The sequence below is a fragment of the Mytilus galloprovincialis genome, chromosome 10, assembly GCF_965363235.1.
Source record: "Mytilus galloprovincialis chromosome 10, xbMytGall1.hap1.1, whole genome shotgun sequence".
Classification (NCBI taxonomy): Eukaryota; Metazoa; Mollusca; class Bivalvia; order Mytilida; family Mytilidae; genus Mytilus; species Mytilus galloprovincialis.
Genome location: NC_134847.1, coordinates 36,159,879 through 36,171,831, shown reverse-complemented (window position 1 = coordinate 36,171,831; position 11,953 = coordinate 36,159,879). Strand labels below are relative to the sequence as shown.

The 11,953-nt window shown below is 31.9% G+C and overlaps 1 long non-coding RNA gene across 1 annotated transcript; it reads right to left on the bottom strand.

The window, feature by feature from the left end:
• Positions 1 to 1,058: 1,058 nt before the first annotated feature.
• Positions 1,059 to 7,144, bottom strand: LOC143049118 (uncharacterized). The gene is made up of 3 exons (XR_012970071.1): positions 6,874 to 7,144; positions 3,816 to 4,238; positions 1,059 to 1,169 (listed from the first exon to the last, which is right to left on the bottom strand). It is a non-coding gene; the product is annotated as an uncharacterized LOC143049118 (long non-coding RNA).
• Between the last annotated feature and the right edge of the window lie 4,809 nt (positions 7,145 to 11,953).

Below are 11,953 nucleotides of genomic sequence, written 5' to 3'. Positions count from 1 at the left end.
AATATGACAGTTCTTGTCCATTCGTTTTTGATGCGTTTTTGTTACTTGGTTTTGCCATGTGATTATGGACTTTCCGAATTGATTTTCCTCTAAGTTCAGTATTTTTGTGATCTTACTTTTTAGAAAATCTATGTGTCGAAGAGAGTGTACATTTTTAAGAATTTAGTTCAGGCCAAACAAATGATATTTTCGATGTTGTTGGTCATACGATTATCTTTTTATTTGTAGGTGCTTAAACGGTTTGTCGGGGAGTAAATAGTTATCAAAGGTTCCAGGATTATAGTATAATACGCCAGACGCATTTCATTTAATAGTGACGCTTAGATAAACATAGTTATAAAGCCAAACAAGTACAAAGTTGAAGAGCATTAAGGACCCCAATTTCCAAAAAGTTGTGCCAAATACGGCTAAGGTAATCTATTCCGGGGATTAGAAAATCCTTAGGTTTTCGAAAAATCGAAGTTTTGTAACAGGAAATTTATAAAAATGACTATATAATTGAATTAATTATAATTATCAAAGCTACCAGGATTAAAATTTATTACGCCAGACGTGCGTTTCGTCTACATAAGACTCATCAGTGACGTTCAGATCAAAATAGTTATAAAGTACAAAGTTGAAAAATATTGATAAGAAAATTTCAAATTTATGTATTGTGCTATATAGATATAATGTATATTTATGTATATTATGGTGGAGGCGGAACTAAGTGGAAAAACTTGTATCTTATCTATTTATTTTGAACAATAAAATATGTTACAACTAAGAGTATTGAGGACCCAAAATTCCAAAAATTTATGCAATATACGGCTTAGGTAATCTATACCTTGGATAAGAAGTAAAGTTTGATTTGCCCATTGCCTATTAAAAGTTGAAGCTTTTTGCCGATTGGGGCTACCATTGAAGTAAAACATTAAGCATCGACAGTTCAATAAAAACACTAATTATGTTAAAATAAGAAAATTATCATCTATTAAGTCCATTTTTTTCTACATTCACATTAACATATTTTACTGATTGGAAAAGAAAACATAGCAAATATGTGTATAAAAAATTACCTTTCCTGAATTTCCATAACAGACAAACAAGTCCATTAACAAATACCAAAATGAATGCGATAGTCAACGGGATAGACATGTAAATAGTAGACATGGTAGATGCGACTTTTTCTAAAAAAAAAAGCAATTTTCGTTGTCGATAAGTTGACAGTATTAAAGAAAAAAAGACATCACAGTACTGAAAAAAATTATAACAAGAATGTGTCCATAGTACACAGATGCCCCACTCACACTATCATTTTACATGTTCACTGGACCGTGAAATTGGGGTCAATACTTTAATTTGGCATTAAAATTAGAAAGATCATATCATAGTTAACATGTGTACTAAGTTTCAAGTTGATTGGACTTCAACTTCATCAAAAACTACCTTGACCAAAAACTTTAACCTGCGCTTCACACTATCTTCTTCTTTGTTCAGTGGACCATTAAATTGGGGTAAATACTTTAATTTGACATTGAAATTAGAAAGATCATATCATAGGGAACATGTGTACTAAGTTTCAAGTTGATTGGACTTCAACTTCATCAAAAACTACCTTGACCAAAAACTTTAACCTGAGCTTCACACTATCTTTTTCTTTGTTCAGTGGACCATGAAATTGGGGTCAATACTTTAATTTGACATTAAAATTAGAAATATCATATCATAGTGAACATGTGTACTAAGTTTCAAATTGATTGGACTTCAACTTCATCAAAAACTACCTCGACCAAAAACTTTAACCTGAAGCGGAACGAACGAACGGACGAACGAACGGAGGCACAGACCAGAAAACATAATGCCCCTCTACTATCGTAGGTGGGGCATAAAAATAACTTAAATGTATGAAACAAAGATATCACTTATCTTTTATACAGTTCGCCAAAACTTAAGCAACACCTAAATATAACTGGCAATATTTTTTAAACTATTACGAAAACATTATTAAAGGTTGGTACTTTGAATTGCCATTAAGATATACTACGAAAATTCATTACGACCAAAAAGATTGAACCCGTGAAGCAACTTTTTATAAAAGTTCATGTGCACTTTCACAAATACACTATTTCGATACCTTTAAATCATCTTCGTACTGCCACGCGTAAAGCTGAGATTTTTTTTTCATCAAGTCATTGTGTAATATGGCAATGCGTAAGATATTTGTGGATAAACATTGGCAAGCGATTAGCATGTCAAATGCCGATAGCAGTACTAGGAACATAGATAACTATTTCAATGTTAATCACATCGCCATTGTCAGGCTTTTACAACCGTCATGTTAACACAGGAACTGCAAATGATTTGCCAAGGTATCGTAGACCCCGTTTAACTACCCGTTGTGATGACAGACTGCGGTTTCGTCATATGAAAGCCAGCCCATTTACTCCTGGCAGCTTATATACCACTGGCCTCAAGGTGGTCGTGGTAATGTTCGCACATTAATCCGTCTACTTCAAAGTGTCAACTAAAAAGCACGTCGTGTTGTAAACACCCAGGCACCGTAAATGACCATCGACGCTGGAACATGAGAAACTGGCAAAGGATTCATTGATTAGATGAACGCCGGTTTCTGTTACGATCAGTAGATGGCATAATACGGATTTGACTGGACAATAAAACAACCTTTTCCAACGACTGCATTCGGTGCTGGCGGTGTTACATTATGGGGTTGCTTCTCAAACCGTTTTCAACTTGGTATGCACATTCTGCAGGTAAACATGAACGGAGAGACATGCATTGATTTGGTGCTTAGAAACAATGTAGTCCCTCATGTTGACAATCACCCACTTGCGCAAAGACCCTTGTATACGAAAGACACCTCTAGACCAGACATGGCAAGGATTATAACCAAGTACAATGAGTAAGAAGCCACATGTAATATATATATTTTGACCGTTCATGTCTCCAGACATGAACCCTATCGAACATGCTATTGGCAGAAATCTAAGTCGCAGAGACTCATCACTGCAAAGTATTGTCGATTTAAGAGTGGCAATTGTTAATTAATTAAATTGATACATTGTATCTTCCAAGAAGTCTTGAACTGAGTATAAGACGCCGTGTTGTGTAACTGCATCCCAGGAGAGATGGATACGCATCATATTGGCTTAAATATTGACATTTAATTTGCCGAGCATACTAAAGATTATTGGTAAAATCAATCATTGATTTTGGTTGTTTCACTGTTGTTAAAAGAAAATTCACAAAGAAACTATTTTTCCGTTTCTGATTCGTGTCATTTGCACTATTTCAAAATTTAAACGCAAAGAGCCTGCATAACTGATTATTAATGGTATATGTTAGCAAAATGGCCACATGAATGAATGAAATCTCTTTATCGAGGAAAAACTGATCAGGGATAACAAACTTGCTAGTACCCGCACAACCAGCCATTAGGTGTTTTATTATACTCTACGATTAACTTGCTATTACCCTCACACCCAGTTAATAGGTGTATAATATCATATCTTGGTCAATACATGTACTTAAATATGACTATTAATCAAATTCGATGTTATTTGATAATATTGATTTGCAATTAAAAACAAACTAAGAAATGTAACAGTTAATTGTTATGTTTTTGCATGTTTGCCACAAATATCTGACAATTTGAAATTGGTGTTAAAAGTATGTTGAACGCGTACTGCTACGATAAGATTTGTACGTAGTATTTTGGAATGTTTCTACCGTATCCGTATTGAATATGTAAAGGTAATTATTTATTTTTAAAACCAACAAATAATATGATATTCAACTTGTTGAAACATACAAACCAGCATTGTCTGTCGCATGTGTCTGTATCGTGAAAATGGTGGCATCCTGGTAGAGCGTTGTTTCGGTCATGTCTGACATAACTGTGTAAACATTTTCTGAAAAGTCCTCTTTGCCAATAACGACCTCTGAGCTATACGAGTTTTGTCTAACCTGACAATTTATCTTGTTTATATTTGATAGGTTCTTTCTGTTAAAGTACAATTTCGTCCTCGATCCCTTTATATATATCGTATTAGTGTGGACTTGGACACTGATATTTGACCTTTCTGTTAAAACTTTGTATTCTGTATTATTTGTATTCAATCTTACATCATTTGTGTACCACTGGATCTGAAAACTATCTCCATCACAGTAGAAGTCTACTGATATGAAGACTATTTCTCCTTGAAAGGAAACTGTGTGTTGAGAAATAATCGGTGGACCTAAAACATTCAACAAAATCGATAACACTACTCGAAATGGATAAGTCACATCAAAGTCAGTAGTTTTGATACTAAGTTTGTTCACTAAGTTTGTTCACTGAATAATTCACCAATATTACATAAACAATACTCGACGTGCAGAAAATTAAAGTATCAATGATATTAAATGTCACCCAATATATAAATGTTGACTACCAAACTCTTGAATTCTGAAGGGCACCAGCAATTACATCCACTAACTGGTTTTAAAATGCATTATTATACTAAGCATACTAATTGTGTGAAACGCCAATACTAAGCATACTAAGTATGTGGAACGCCAGACATCCTTTTTAGTTTACAAAAGACTACCAGTGATTATGAAATAAAAAGTATTAGAAGGCAATCTCAAATACGAAGATCATAAAAACATTGATTGAAGGATTGTAATTTTTATCAGTTCTAGTTTTCGTCCTAAGAGTTTCAAATTGACACGGACATGCTGGTGTGCACGAATATTGTTCTAAACTGTAAGCAATTTGAGCATCTCACGGATTTTAGGAAACAGTAACAACATTCATTTATGTCCAAATGACTATAAATATAGTGCATGTATTCATTGGTGGCTCAATGAGATGATTTTGTTAGTTCCGATGATAGAGAAGTTCAAATGTGTAATGCTTCTCAACACTAATTTGAAAAGCACTGTATACGAGTACGAATGAATATATTACAGTTTCGGCACAAAAACCAAAAAAAGAAGTATATAATAAAATGTTAAATTACAAAAATACTTCGGGAAAAAATCAAAACGGAACGTCCCTTATCAAATGGTAACTTCAAAAGCTTAAACACATCAAACAAATGTATAACAACTGTCATATTCCTGACTTGATACAGGCATTTTCTTATGTAGAAAATGACGGATTGAATACTCGGAGTGTATGATAATGTTTTAATTAATATTACAAAATTTATCTGTAAATTTAATTGTATGCAACAGAATTTGTTTACAAGATTCACGAGTTTATTACAAACAACTCAACAATTCATCTGCCATTCAGTACTAAGATATTGATTATCACAAAAAAATGAAATTAAAGGGAAGTTAAGATAGAAATAGGTCAGATTTATATATTGTTCTTTTGCTAAATATTTTCACAGATTTAGACCTAAAACTAGAATATAAAAAAAAAACATGCTGAAAACAACGACCCAATTGTCAACTTTCCTTTTCTCAACAAAAAGATAACGTGTCTCAAACCATACACTTAGCCCTTATAAATATCACTTGATAAACAGCAGTCGTACACGTTCATGATTCACGGAAACATGAAGTAGTACTCAAAATCAGTCGCAAAAAGTTACGACGAAAAACGACTGAAAGATACACCACTTACAACTGTATTATAAGTTTTACGAAGTATCAATCAGAATGTTTTTTTCTGTTGCTCAGCACCCTAGTGAAATGTTTAACCAGCATTATATCAAATACTATGCTAGACGTCTGAATTCTTGTGCTGCAAATCATGTATTGATTCTAACTGTCACATTTTGACTGAATGGATCAACATCACAGCTGTGTATGTAAAGCAGGAGACGATTACCATATTTATTCAGCCGTTCTCGCTTCATTTGGAGTCCATGTAAGTATCACAGTTTTGGTATGTTGCTATGCCATGATGCATTTGTCTTCTTCATTAATTTGTTGGGTTTGAACATCTCGTCAATACTTTTATCCCTTAGCAGTATATGAGTATGTGTCTTGGCGTTGTTTTACAAAAATCTACAAACTCTTTCTCGGAGAACGAAAATGGAAATGATATGTGGTTTCCTCCATAATCCCGACCAATATTTATATATAAGGAGGAATAGATTACATTAGCTGTATTTGGCAAGTCTTTTATTCTTTGTACTTGTTTTGGCTTTGTTACTATTTTGACCTGAACGTCACTGATGAGTCTTATGTAGACGGAACGGGCGCTGTATCAAATTATAAGGCTGGAACTATTTACGATATGCAACAACCTATAGCGATTTTTAAATCTGATTTCTGTCACAATAATAGTTTGTACACACAGAATAAAAACACGAAGATGATCGTCATATACATATCAATCTTATATGTTTTATTGTTTGTTTTTTTCAATTTTAATATTAATGAAGAAACAAAAATGGTAATTTCAGCACTAACAAAAGGTAAACAAAGAGTTATAAAATCGAGAAAAATTATGTTATTGCATTTAGATTTTTAAAATCGAGACTTTGATTTCCTGTCAATAACTCGCATTTTTTGTTATTGCAACTGTTAAATAAGAAAAAGAATACTAGCATGTGAGTTTTACATATTTTGTTAAGATTTGGCAGAAATCGAAACATAATACTATTAAAAATAAAAACTACAAAAATACCGATATCCGAAAGCTCAAACATATCACACGAATCGAAAACAACTGTCATATTCTTTTCTTGGTACACGCATTTCCTTGTAAGAAAATGGTTGATTAAAAGTCATAATTAACCTTTATCCGATGTTATTGTTTTTTGTGTTAGCAAAGTTGTATGAATATGTAAAGGTTTTGAGCTTCCGTCACTTAACAGCAATTATTTTTTTAGGTGGGAAGTTTGCTTAAATACAATGACAAAGATGTCTTACCAAGAATGGTAACAGATGACCATCCAGAGAATGTCGTTTCATCTGACATCCATTCACAAACATATTTACCCCCGTCTCTATAATCACAATGAGTTATGCTTAACATAGCTTTCTGGTTGTGTAGCTCTCCTTTTGAGGTTTGTACAAGTTGACCATGAAAGTAATGTTTCCAGACTATATCCCAGGTTATGTTATTCACATTAAAAATATTACATGAAATATATATGGAGGACGAAGCAACACATATTGTCTGTTTTGGTTCTACTGTGACACCATAGCCTTAAACAGAAAAATGACTCAAAAACATAGAATCATAAAATATTTCATTTTACTAAGAAATCGAACGAACATGAACAAAACGTAAAGATATATTTAGTGATATATTATTCCAAACAACAGCAAACCCATTGAATTCAAAAGGGCTGATTTCCAATATAGAAGACTGTTAATAATTGGATGGTTAACTCAATGAAGATTTACTAATCGATTACTCGTTGAATTTACCGAGCGATTCTCGAGTACACGCTCGGTATAAACATTTACAAGTTAAAAATAATAGGTCGCTGTCTTATGAACACAGTATCCTCATTATTATTACCTAGAACTAAATAATAGTCAAAATTTTTTTATAACATAATAAAAAGCTCATTTACTACACGTACTTATAACATGATCTAGCAATGATTTAATCAAGAAATCAGTTAATATCTATAGAAAAATGATTACTAAAACAACAGTATTTGGGAAACCGTAATAAAATATTTAATGATTAACATCACAAGAGTACAGGATGATTAGAAATTACGGATGCCGTTTATCATTTTATGAGGGTTTACACAGGGTGCAACGAATTTGTTCTTATCTTGAAAACAACATCTTGTCAACTTTTTCTAGGACAAGACGATTCTCAACTTTGTAAGGTAACTAACAGTCCTTCTGATGAAAACAAATGCTCTGACGGTAGAGTTGGGGGAATGACTAATATTAACTAAAATTGTAAAACTTGGAAAAGTGCTTTTGTTCATATATCCAACATCTGTTTGGAGGAATTTTAAATGACAGTAAAACACTCAAATCATATTCTATTTTTTTTTTTTGACACTTCTAATTAATGATTAATTTTCAGGGAGACGCTCTAACTTATATTTTTTTTTTGTTTTAGCATAAGAAAGCAACAACATTCTAATATGGAACCGATTTGTCGAGTATCATTCCTAACAATACATGACGTCAGCATTTTTGAATATTCTGACTTCTGAATAATAGAAGGATAAACAGAAATAGAAAGCGTATTAAAAAAGGGTTACAGTTACGTTTGAACCTCATTCAAGTTGAAATACATTTTCCAAGAAATTCCGGTGAAGATGATAAAAATCAGATGATAGTCATAGTATTTAACGATTTATTACCATAAAACCTAAGGTAATGTTTTGTAACCATCAATTTACTTCAATATCATGACTCTACTTTAAGCTAATTAAACAGCACATGCAGCTGATCTTGATTTAACAAAAAATGCACCGTACAAAATAATGAAGATTGAAAAAAAACATCTAGTGCAGATAACATATTTATTGAATTTTTTTTTTTTTTTTTTATTATTCTTGCTACTGGACATCGTTTAACAGTTATTTTACACTTAAAACAATGGTTTATTAATTATTCCTAGTATGAAAATAAAAAAATACCTTAAGGTTGGAAATAAAGATTAATTGGGTCCGTTAAAAAAATTGGCGTCGTAGTTAAGTCACTTGATAAAACAACAATTTTACATGTAAAATGGTTTTGTTTTGCAGGTCTTGTACTTTGAAGTGTTTCACCAAAAGAATGACACTGAATTACAATTTCCATTGTAATAGTGTAGATAATTAGAATTATCAATATAAAATATTCAACAAAGTAAAGATAAAAATAATACATACGGTCAACGTGTAACTGAATATATACTTCTACACTACCAATTTCGTTTCTTATAGCCGCCATATAAAGTCCAGAATCCTCTTCTTTGGTTGGTTGTATGCTGGATTCTAAATAATACATACTGCTGTACAAAGAAAATTCATTGAATTTTGTAATATTCCACACACCAAGTTTACCTCCTGCAGATTTTGCCCAGGACACTAACGGTTCAGGATAAGATTCAACTTTTAATATAATGTAAATTGCTTCTCTCAGTTTAGCTGTGTAATTAGTTTTATGAGGACCATGAATCATAGGTAGAACTGAAATGGAAATAAAGGCATATATAACCACAATCACTGGGTTAACTTGATATCCGTTCCTGCAGATACGAATCGGAATTTCGTGTCTTAGTTAACGAGTTACTCTCGTAATTGATATACATTAGGTGTTTTTTTTTATAGTTTAACCGCTAAATTGAGAAATCAGCTGTCCAAAATACTCGATGATATTGGTAACTTTATGGACTAATATCCGTAGCTGTATAAAACGTTTAAAAATGATATTCGTAAATGTCAAGTGTTGTTGTTCCTGCTTCATGTGCTTTATTCCTTGCCTTCGATTTAGTAGATCGGACGAAAATTTCATTATAAAAAAACCTAGCATAAATTCGTCAAAGGTTTAGAATTTACCGGACACGGGAAAAATGTATGCTCACAATAGTGATACACATTAGAAACATTAGAAGATACCACTGTTTTCGACGTCTTAACACTAGATCAATTGGATGTTGGAGGTGTAATGATAGATAATTTAGTCTTGAGATGCATGATTTTTGTATTAGTTGTTATTGGATTTGAACTAGCTGTCAGTAATTGCGATTACTCTGATCTGTGTTCTTATTGTAGTTTTGTTTTCTGGATGTACAGGTTAATTCCCACGTCTACTCTGTGTGTTTGTTAGATTTATTTTTATTTGTATCCACCTGTTGGGTAAAGTTATTTTCAATAGATATGTATAGTCTGTTATTATTTTGTACTGTTACACCACTGTCTTAGGTTAAGGTAGAGGTGGACGCCCAGGAACATATTTTGCCTCGACACGTTATGTATGTGCCTGTCCCAAGCCAATAGCATGTTTTTCAGTGGATGTAGTTGGTTTCTGTGTTATATATTTTCTTTCCGTGAATTGTTTTAAACATAAATAATAACGTTGAATTTTTTAGTTCGAATTGTATTACATTAATTATGTAATTTCTAGGAGTTTTATAACGGCCGTTGATAATTGATTATTTCTGTGTCATTTGGTCTCTTATTGAATGTTGTCTCATTGGCACTTATTCACATCATCTATTTATATTTACCTCAGGACAAGAACAAGTTAAAAATAGATACACTATGTAGGACTGAAATAGAGGACGTCCGGAGTGAAGGTCGGTGTAATTTGGACTGCCACTGGAAAAGGATAGTAAACTGGAGGGGAACAGCCATTTGACCTTGTCACATAAAACATATTGACCACACGAAGATTTTTTGCAAAGATTCATACTGTGCAATGAGCATGGCACTCTCTTTACACGAGGCATCGGATCTAACGTCACATTTATTACCGGACGTGGATGCAGACGTCATAAATCCCGCATAGCCAAAAGGACGCACCAATTTGGATAGGGTTTTAGTGGAAGAACACGACTGAAGACCATATTTCTATTCCCCAGTCTTGCAATTTTAGGTTATTTATCATCTTAATTTCGTGTTATGGTCCTATTTTATTTTATATTTTTATATTGTTAACCTTTACGCATGGTTATTGTTTACAATGTAATTCATATTTGGAAGTTTACTTTTGGCGTGGCTCAATTTTTTATACATACCGCCATAATTAAGTAAATGATTGTACCAAGTTAAGAACATTACAGTTGTTATCAATGAGTTTCCTTTGTTAGCAATTTAGATTTTTCCTTTTGATAAAAGACAGTCCGTTTTCAATTTTTCTTGGCGTTTTTTGTTATTGTCTTTTTTCGAAATTATAAGCAATATGTATGTCTTGATTGCCACCCATATATGCATATTTTATCTAACATAAACTACTAAATTTCCTTTCTTTATGTCACTCTGCATGCTGCTGACTATACTAAAACATAATTGGTAGCATGATCAATATATCTTCAGTTACGATTAATAAAGACTTCAAAGAACAAAGTAGATTCCAATTGATCAATTTGGGAAACTGGTAACATGTATTTCAATTCAAAGATGAATGATAATTGTTTTGAAATGAAATCAGTAACGGATATCAATATTTTCAGTAACGTATATCATCGACAATTTATTATCTTCAATTACCCATATCAACGTGATAATTTGGACGGCTGTCTTCTCCATTTAGCAGTTCAACTATGAAAATCACTTAGTTTTTCAGTTTCATTTTTATTATTATTGTTATTATTATTATTATTATTATTATTATTATTATTATTATTATTATTATTATTATTAATAATTTTTATTATCATTTTTTACTATTATTATAATGTTTTATTATTAGTTTTGATATTGATTTTTTTTATTATCATAAGAATAATTATTACTACTAGGACGAAGATGATCTTTATGATTATTATCACTTTACTATTGTAATAATAATAGTAATATCATATACATGTAGTTATCAATAGAGTATAAAAATAACACAATACTGAACACTTTATTTTATTTTGCCATATTATCAATTTTGTTATTATGAATAATAATATTCCTGCTGAAATAATGGTAATTGTACTCATTACTTATTCTTTAATGATATGTAGCTGCCATCCACACATGATGGCTTCGGTGAATGGTTTTAAGAAAGATAGTTTTCTTGTAGACAGTTACATGTATCCTCTACAAAGAAAAGCATGTTAGGAAATTCAAATCATGGAATGCTGTCGCATCTGAGAAATATTTATGAAGGGTGCAATTTTTTAAACCATATTGTTTTGCTTTAAACCAAAAATTAATTATGTTTATTCAGAAATAAGACACCTTTAGTGAATGTTTTAGAAATGGTGGGAAAAGTCCATGATATCAGCAAACTTGTTTTAGTCACTCAACTGTTTCATTAACGGAGTGTGTGTATGTGTCTGTTGGTATTATTAAATGTTTAAAAAACAAACAGTTAATTAACTTATTGAAAAAGA